The sequence below is a fragment of the Marmota flaviventris genome, chromosome 1, assembly GCF_047511675.1.
Source record: "Marmota flaviventris isolate mMarFla1 chromosome 1, mMarFla1.hap1, whole genome shotgun sequence".
Taxonomy (NCBI): domain Eukaryota; kingdom Metazoa; phylum Chordata; class Mammalia; order Rodentia; family Sciuridae; genus Marmota; species Marmota flaviventris.
Window position 1 is genome coordinate 177,479,016 of NC_092498.1, and position 8,392 is coordinate 177,487,407.

The window sequence follows — 8,392 nt, forward strand, 5'->3', positions numbered from 1 at the left end:
GTTGTTCCATCATCATTTGTTGTAAAAATAATTCTTTCCTCACTGAATTGTGTTGGCATCTTTGTAAAAAAAAATCAATTAACATAATATGAGGATTTATTTTGGACTTGTAGTTCTATTTCACCAGTCTATATGTTCATCATTATGCTAGATGAACATATCTTTGTTTTTTTTTTTTTGAGACAGAGGTTCACTAGGTTGCCCAGGCTGGCCTCAAGTGATTCTCCTGCCTCAGCCTTCTGAGTAGCTGGGACTACAAGTTCCCACCATAATAAGTTTTAAAATTGGGAAATGTGAGTCCTCCAACTCTGAGAAAGGAGTTTTCCAGGGAGTTGTCTGATCAAATAGTGACAGTTCTCTAGGAATGGGGCTTTTGGGAAACCCAAATTTGTTCCAACCTCTCTAGAAGACATTATTATTACTAGGGTCTACTCGGGTGCTGGTTTTCATAGCAAGTATGATTACAAGGCTGTTAGTTTTCAAGGTAATTGGGGAGCTAGGGAGAAAAGAATGGGAATAGATCAAGTTAAAATGCCACCGAGCTCTTGATCCTTGTCAAGATTCAGCCATTATTTTTTCTTGAAGAAATGCTCCTTGGATTGTTGAAAGCCTTTGTTCATTTTCAGAGTTCTTAAAAAAGTCTATTTTGGCTTCTTCTTCTCCAAACACCAAATGGCGGATGACGCCGGTGCAGCGGGAGGTCCCCGAGGTCCCCGGGGTCCCCGGAATGGGTGGCCGCGGCGGCTTCCGCGGAGGCTTCGGCAGCATTCTCCGAGGCCGCGGCCGAGGCCGCGGCCGAGGCCGTGGACCCGGCCGGAGCCGTGGCCGCGGGGCTCGTGGAGGCAAGGCCGAAGACAAGGAGTGGATCCCGGTCACCAAGCTGGGCCGCCTGGTCAAGGACATGAAGATCAAGTCCCTGGAGGAGAGCTATCAAGAGCCCATCAAGGAGTCTGAGATCATTGACTTTTTCTTGGGGACATCACTCAAGGATGAGGTTTTGAAGATCATGCCTGTTCAGAAACAGACTCGTGCTGGCCAGCGGACCAGATTCAAGGCATTTGTAGCTATTGGGGACTACAATGGTCATGTTGGACTGGGAGTAAAATGCTCCAAGGAGGTAGCAACTGCTATCCGAGGGGCCATCATCCTGGCCAAGCTCTCCATCTTTCCTGTGCGGAGAGGCTATTGGGGGAACAAGATTGGCAAGCCTCACACTGTCCCTTGCAAGGTGACAGGACGTTGTGGTTCTGTGCTGGCATGACTCATCCCTGCCCCCAGAGGTACTGGCATTGTCTCAACTCCTGTACCCAAGAAGCTACTGATGACGGCTGGTATTGATGACTGCTACACTTCTGCCAGGGGCTGCACTGCCACCTTGGGCAATTTTGCCAAGGCCACCTTTGATGCCATCTCCAAGACATACAGCTATTTGACCCCTGATCTCTGGAAAGAGACTGTGTTCACCAAGTCTCCTTATTCACTGACCATCTTGTGAAAACCCATAGCACAGTCTCTGTACAGAGGACCCAGGCTCCAGCTGTGGCGACGACATAGGGCTTTTATATAAAAATAATAATAAAGTGAATGAAACCAACCCTCCCAAAAAAGTCTATTTTGACGGTTTTTTTCCAGTGTTCTTGTTGCATTATGGAAGAGTAAGTTTTCAGAAGTTCTTACTCTGCCATTATAGAAGTGCTTCTCTTTTGTTATTTTATTTTTAAAATTTTCTAACTTATTCTTTTGTTTTTAATATTTGCTTTTTAGTTGTAGATGAACACAACACCTTTATTTTTATTTATTTTTACGTGGTGCTGAAAATCGAACCCAGGGCCTCGCACATGCTAGGCGAGTGCTCTACTGCTGAGCCACAATCCCAGCCCCACTCTTTTGTTATTTTAAAATAAATATATGTGATAGATGGGAGTGGAGGACCAGAAAACTATAGGATACCTCCAGTTCCAAATTATCATATCATCAGTGTTATGTATAATAGATAAACATGTTGACACAGAGTGTGTATGTCAGAAACTACCTGAGTTTACACTTACTTAGTTGTAAGACATAAGTCAAGTCAATTAAACAATTTCTGGAGCAGGTACTATGATGATCCAAGTACTACATCATAAAGAAGAACAAAGATGAGTGAAATTTTATTATTTAAGAATCTTACTGCAGAAGCAAACATTAACCCAACTTGAACTTGTGTAGAACTTTCTGGGCTGTCTTATGTAATAAAAGTGGAGGTTAGACAACCAAACTTTGGGTAGAGTGGCTATAAAGCTGTGAGATAGAGTGTCAGAGACCCTGGGGCCAAGGCTCAGAAACCTCCACAGCGCTCTCTCTGTCTTGGTCTCATCTCTGTTCTCCCTCTGAAGCTTCTTTCCCTCTCACCATGGAATAGCCTTCTCCATCTGGCCAGAGTGATAGCAGCAGCAGATTTCATCATCAATCCTGAATCTTTTGCCATGTGATTTTGCTACTCTTCTCACCAAAGACTCGTATGACTTAAGAGTAGTCATATGAAGGTTATGAGATTCTCCCCTACTTGTAAACTATTCAGTTAGCCTGCCACTGTTTCATGGATGCAGATAGAAGACATGTGATGACTGTGTCAGAGAAAAGGACTTTTTTTTTCATGATGCACCAAACAGCATGAACTTCATGTTTGCCTCAATCCCTTTTGCTCCCTATCAAGTTCCATTGAGATGATTCAGAGGGGCTCAGGTAGCTGCCACATATGCAGTAGATATGTCAAGCTGAAGAACTTCAAGTTTAGGGAACCCAAATATTTTATAATGGACAATAAGCCTGCTTGACCTTTGTCCCAGGGGAAGACATTATTATGACTATACTAACAGTAAATTGTTTATCTTTTGATCTAGAGGGAGACATTATTTTTATCCTTGAAGATGTAAGTAAATTTGGCCCTTTTTCTGGAAGGTGATAATATCTCTGCTATCAGGGCTGTTTGTTACATGAAGTTTGGAACATGTTCAGTCAATGCTTTGCTAGCAAGATATAAAGAAATGTGAAACCCTTGAAGAATCATCTAACATGTTCAAGTTCTGAGCCCAGATCTCAGGAGGTCTCACATGTTTCCACTTGCCTTATTTTTCTTTTACCTTCCTCTATGAGAAGAACATTCCATAGCTAGCACATTTATCCCAGAAAGAGAATAAAAGACATTTGCAAAACAACTCCCCACCTTGGCCTAGCCAAGAGCAGCTGATTGATTCTCAAAGACTCAAAGAAGCATGAACTTCATGAATACTTTCTCTTAAGTTCCTATGAGGCCTTGTGGTTGTTCTGCAGTAATAGCTTCCTGATGCAATGGCCTTGGATGGCAACTCAGTTTTCCATCTTGTGTTCTCACCACCCAAGAGGGACTGGCACAAGCTGTGTGGGGTTCTGGCAAAGGACTCTGATTGGCCCATTTTTAATGGTAAGTTAACAAGTTAGCCAGCCTCAGTTTCATGTAAGTAGGCCAATAAAGTGTGACCACAAAGACACAATAAAACATAGATATTATTACCATCATCATGTAAGTAAATGAGGGACAATTCCTGGAGAAGGAAGGTATGGGCACATAGCTCAAGCATTCATGGTCTGGGAGGGACAATGAGACTCTACTTAAGTACAGTGCAGCTATGTTCTACCTACGCCAATTCAAGTATCCGTGTGTGTGTGTGTGTGTGTGTGTGTGTGTGTGTATGTGTGGCTACTAGAGGTCAGAATCTGATATTAATTCAGACAGCCTAAATTCCAAGTCACCATTCAAAAGATTAAGTTATTTGCTGTACTGAATATGGCTCTAGTAATATTTGAACCAATATTTCATACTATACATATAGTATATACTTACTTGTGCTTCTTTCTGTACAGGATTTTTATTACCATATTACCATATATATACTGTACTTGGTGGGAAATTGAAGAAATTTTTAAGAGTAATTGGCTTGCTGTTCTCTGTCCCTTTTTAGTAAGTTCCTTCTCCAGAAATTAAATAGGTGTCAGGTGGGAAAGAGGGCCTGAGTGGGTAAACATTGTTTTAATTATCTGGTAGGATAGAGGTTATTTAAGTAGAAATTAAGTACAGTTTTATAAAAATAAAGCATTTTTAAAAATGTAGCTGAATTTGTGGATTACAATTCATGCCTGTAACTTTAGTCTTTTAGTCAGTCTTTTATTATAGAAATGAAATGCAGTGGTACAAAGGAATTCTAAATAGTAGTGACAAATAATAAATTACTGCTACATTGAATGACACTGATAAACCTTAGAAATAAAATGTTGAATGAGAGAAAAAAAGATTTGTTGTAAAAGTATTTACTATATAATTCCAAATACACTAGGTTTAATACCAGGAAAAACTGATCCATAATGTTAGAAATCAGGAGTCAGATGAAGAAACAAATAGAGTTTAGGCACTGGCTGAACACTTGAGATGGAATCTTGTGTGCTGAATTTTTCCCCAACAGATTGAGGCCCCACAGGAGACAATGATGGATCCACCAAATCAAACAGAGGAGAGTCTGTATGCTACATTCCTGGAGACAGTCCAGAAATTCAGGGAGGACTTGGGGATTTTTCTTTCATACATCAGAAGAAATGTGAGTAGATGAGTGTGATACATTGCCACTAGGCCTTCTGCACTGTTCAAAGCTGGGCAGGAGCAGAAAAAATATTCTGGCTCAGGTAGGAGCAGCCTAGATGCAGCACAGTGGGCTGGTGGCCTTGAAATGTGTTCTTTGTTTGCACAAGGATGGCCCAGCCCAGACCTGCTCAGAGCAATAATGAAGCCTGTGTGGAAGTGAGGATGTCTGGGCAAATGCCAGCACAAAAAGCAAGAATTGGGAAGAATTCTGCCCTGCCCATTTGGCATCTACAGAACCTAGATTATGTTTCCACACTTGAAAGCTATTAAAAAAAACAAACAATAAAATAAAGAAGTACATGAATTTGTGACCTGAGAATTGCTTCTACATTTTCCAGTATCTTAAATCTGATTCAGTGGTATATTTCATAAAACAGATGTGTTAATTTATTTTGTTTCTTCATATGAGACATATATTTAGTTTTCAATTTATTATTATTATAAATAGTGACATGATAAGTATATTTTACACAAGACCATCTCTTATGCTTTTGTAACACTATTATTAGCATTATTATACAGTATTAGTGTTATTATATACTATTATTCACCATATCATTCTTATTCTCATTTTACCCTTGTCCCAATTGAGAATTCATTTTAATATATATATATATTATAATATATAAAATATATAAATATATATGAATATACACACATTTGTGTATACATACACATACTCTCTCTCTCTCTTTCACACACACACACACACACACACACACATTTGCAGTGCTAGGAATTGAACCCAGGGTCTTTCACATGCTAGGCAAGTGCTTCTACCACTGAGCTACCCCCCATCCCCGGCATTATATATCTTTGAAAACATATGTATATTTTTAGAGCAGTTTTAGGTTCACAGCAACATTGAACAGTAGATACAATTGTTTCCCATATTCTCCCTACTCCACACATGCCCCCATAATCAACATTCCCCACCAGAGTGCTACATTAGTTAGGACCTCGTTGGTGCTTCCCTATCACAAAATTCATAATTGACATTAGGGTTCATTCTTGGTGTTGTACAATCATTGGGTTTTGACAAATGTATGATGACATGTAACCACTATTACAATACCAAGCAGAATAATGCAATTCTTTCTCCCATGGATCATGCCTGTGGTGTTCTACCTTAAAAGTCATTGCTATACTCAAGGTCATCTAGGTTTTTCCTTATGTTATCTGTAAGGAGTTTTATAGTTTCATGTTTTACATTTCATACTATGACCCATTTTGAGTCAACTTTTGCCAAGGTATAAGGTCTATAGGTAGATCATTATTATCATTACTTTTGTATGTGGATGTCCAGTTGGCCTGGCACTATTTGGTGAAAAGACTATCTTTTTCTGTATTGCAATGCCTTTGCTCCTTTGTCAAAGACCAGTCGACTCTTTACACAGGCATCATATGCATTTTTAATGTTCCTCAAAATTTTCCCAAAACAATATAAAACACAAATAAATAGATAAATAAATAAATAAACACAAACCACATTTATGAAACAAAATTCAGAGTGCTTAGTTGACAGATGAGTTCACAAGTGAGGAAACTGCCCAGATATTCTAAGGACCATGAGGTACAGAAACCAAATCATGGAAAGTTCCCACCCAACTGTAAAACAGGGATAATGATACCTTTTTTACAAGATTTTTGGGAGTATTAATGAACAAATCCAGATGCGACCCTTTGTGCAACGTTTGGCTTTTTATAAATGCTCCATAAGTGTTATTATCATTACTATCATTGACAACAGGTAAAAACAATCACTTTTCAGTGGCAAATAAGAAGCAATATGATGGAATAGTTAACAGACAAGAGGGCACTGCTAGCCACCATGGAATTTTCTGGAGAAGCCAGCTCTTTATTTTATCCTTTCTTCAGAGCTTTACGAGTCTCATAGAAATGATACAGACTTAGATACAGTAGTGCCTTTGGGATCAGGATCCCATGGACTTGGAAATAGTTATGATTTCTTCCATGGCTTGCCTCTGTTTCTCTCTGTGGTCTTCTCCTTCCTCTCTTTATAATGACAGGTTTTGTATCCTAGAGGACTAGGCCACCAACCATAGTTTTATATATGACAAGTTCAAATGCCTGGAGAGTGACCCATCCCTTTTCCAAAGTAAAGTCAAAATTGCCTGGGGGATAAGATTGATTAGCCTAAATTGGGATGATGCCTTACCCGGAGTTGATAGCTTGAAACTGGAGGAACAGGATAATGTTATGCAAACTAGTAGTTCCCATGGAAACCATATAGCTTGGTCCTTAGATAATGGGAAGGCAAGATCCAGAAAAATAGAGAAGGTGATAGGACAGACAATGTAATAGATATCCAGTGTGGCTGGTCTTTCCTGCCATCTTATGACCATTGTAGAAGAAGATGGAGCATTTGCTTCCCTGAACACACATCCAGGGAAGTGAGAATTGATTACTCGCTTGGCTCTTACTTCATCTAGCCTGTGAAAACGCCTTCCTCTAAGCTCTCTTTGTTTCTATTGACCAGCTGTTTTAGTCAGCTTTTTGACTGCTTTGACTAAAGGACTCAACCAGAACAACTGTAGAGGAGGAAAAGTTTATTTAGGGCTCACAGTTTCAGAGGTCTCAGTCCATAGAATGCTGACTCCATCCCTCAGGGCTCCAGGTAAGGCAGAACATCATGGTGAAAGATTGTGACAGAGGGAAGCAGCTTACATGAAGATCAGGAAGCAGGGAGAGACTCCACTCTCCAGATACAAAATAAATACCCCATAACCATGCCCCCAATGAACCACTTCCAACAGCCACACCCCACCTGCTTCTAGTCACCACCCAGTTAATCCCATCAAGAATTGATTCACTTATTAGGTTAAGGCTATAACCCAATCATTTCTCCTCCAAAACTTCTTGCATTGTCTCATGTGAGCTTTTGGGGGGACACCACATCTAAACTATAGCACCAGCTTATAGACAAAAGAAGTCTTTGGGGGGCTTCCAAATAAAAGGTGCTATTCCATTTTACAGAACTCTGAGGACCATCCTTTGGAACAGTGTGGTTCTTTGCAATTCTGAGAGCAAGCACATGGAGGAGTCTTGAGGAGTGAAGAACCAGCTCACAGAGATGGTGAAGTGTATTTTAGAACCCAAGCTGCTGTCAAGGAACATATGGATTTTGTTATTTCTAGCCTTGCAGCTTACTCTCTATGGGTTTTGTCACATGAATTTCTGAGAGAGGGAGTGTTTTCTTGATTGACATCTCAGAAATGCTTCTTTGTGACAAAGTCACAAATATTTCCAGATCTTACTGGGCATGGAGTTGGCTGAGCTGCTGGAGAGAATCTGTTGGTGTCACTTGACACAGTGTGTGAGGTCAAGCAGGGGTGAATACCGTTGGTTGGATACAAAGGCGGAGCACTATGTGCTCTGTAGGGAGCCCATCAAGCCCAGCCAGCTCAGGAGGGAGACTGACACATGTGGGTCATTGCACGGAGCCTTTTCTCCCTCACAGAGCAAAGCAAGCCTGACATTTCCGGAAGAAAATGACACTGAAAGCATTCAGACAAAGGATGGGAAGCATTACCAAGGCTTTCTGGAAAGCCCTTTCTTCATGGACTCATGCCAATCATTATTTTACTCACCTTAGCTAATCCATTTCAAAAAAGAATTTTTTTTTTTTTGTTCCTTAGTAAAGTCAATTGTCATTTATTGAATTTTTACTGTATGATAGGACCAGTAGGTGTCAAGATGGCCTGGACAAGCTTGTGA

General features: G+C 40.3%; 1 pseudogene; it reads left to right on the top strand.

The window, feature by feature from the left end:
- The first annotated feature begins 672 nt into the window (after positions 1 to 672).
- Positions 673 to 1,554, top strand: LOC114081737 (small ribosomal subunit protein uS5 pseudogene; annotated as a pseudogene).
- The last annotated feature ends 6,838 nt before the right edge of the window (positions 1,555 to 8,392 follow it).